Below are 1,688 nucleotides of genomic sequence, written 5' to 3' on the forward strand. Positions count from 1 at the left end.
AGGGGATCCTGGCAGGCTGCAGTCCATAGGGTCACACAGAGTCAGACATGACTGAAGTGACTAAGCAGCAGCAGCTGTATGAAGAATAATGCACACACTCCAGCCAACCAAAGAGGCCTCGTAACAGTGAACCTCGGATTGGTATCTCACATGGCAACATGGACTTCCCAGATATGATCAGACTGTGACATTCAGTCCCATCACTTTGTGGCAAATAAATGAGAAAAAAGTGGAAGCTGTGACAGATTTTATTGTCTTGGGCTCCCAAATCACTGCAAACGGTGACTGTAGCCATGAAATTAAAAGACACACGCTCCTTGGAAGGAAAGCAATGACAAACCTAGACAGTGTATTAAAAGAAGAGACATTACTTTGCCAACAATTTAAGCTGTTTTTTCCAGTAGTCACGTACAGATGTGAGAATCAGACCATGAAGAGGGCTGAGTGCCGAAAAATTGATGCTTTAGAAGTGTAGTGCTGGAGAAGACTCTTGAGAGTCCCTTGGACTGCAAGAAAATCAAGCCAGTCAATCCTAAAGGAAATCAACCCTGAATATTCATCGGAAGGACTGATGCTGAAAATGAAACCCCAATACTTTAGCCACCTGACATGAAGAACCAGATCACTGGAAAAGACCATGATGTTGGGAAAGATTGAAGGCAAAAGAAGATGAGGGTGGCAGAGGATAAGATGGTTGGATAGCATTGCCAACTCAATAAATGTGGGTTTGAAGAAACTTCAGGAAACAGTGAAGGACAGGGAAGCCCAATGTGCCTCAGTCCATGGTGTCACAAAAAATCAGGCACAATATAGCGACTGAACAACAGCAACAACACAGATGGAAGATAAGGGGAGGAAGCTCTGAGACTTTCAAGGGAAAGAACACAACAAGCCTAGAAAAGAGCTAAAACTAAGGGCCCAAAGGAAGACTGATCAGGTAGGTCCAAGGAACAATGATGAGGCCAATTTGGCTGGAGTAGTTTCAGCCAAGAGGCTGGGAGTGGTCAAAGAAGAGGAGGTCAGCAGGCTAGGAGGAAGGGACAGGTTTTGTCGGTCCTTGTGGCTGTTGTTAGAATTTGGGCTCTTACTCTCCCAGGATGAGTTGAGCAGAAGATGGATTCAGTCTGAGCTGTATTTTAGTAGGATCAGTCTGGATGCTGTGCTCTGTGCTGATGGTCTGAGGATGAGATAAAAGCCATCGAGACAAGTTAGGACATGGAATAGTAACTTCAAATAGTACTATGAATGTTCACACTTCTATTTGAGATTTTAAATAAGATATATGTTTTGGAAATCAAAATCTGATTTCTCAACTGAATAACTGAACTGAAGTAAAGCTTTTTTTCCCCCTTTCTTGAAATAATACAGGTGATAGATATTTTTCTTCAAAGCTCTTTGTGCATCATCTGAAAAGCAGCCAATGATTAAAGCTGGATTAAAATACTGGCTGCCTTTTCCTCTGTTAACATTTGCTTTGTACTAAACGTGACTACTGGACAGAAAAAGGATTGGGATGATTGGGAAAAGAAATGCATAGCATTTGCAAGGGACTTAACTGATAAATTACTGAGCAGTCCCAGAATGCCAGTATCACATTTCAGATTGTCTTGCTTTGACTGAGGCAGCACGCAGGGTTAATCCTGTCACCTCTGGGCGTCTTGGAGGCAGAGTTTCACATTTAGAAATGT

The sequence above is a fragment of the Ovis canadensis genome, chromosome 6, assembly GCF_042477335.2.
Source record: "Ovis canadensis isolate MfBH-ARS-UI-01 breed Bighorn chromosome 6, ARS-UI_OviCan_v2, whole genome shotgun sequence".
Taxonomy (NCBI): Eukaryota; Metazoa; Chordata; class Mammalia; order Artiodactyla; family Bovidae; genus Ovis; species Ovis canadensis.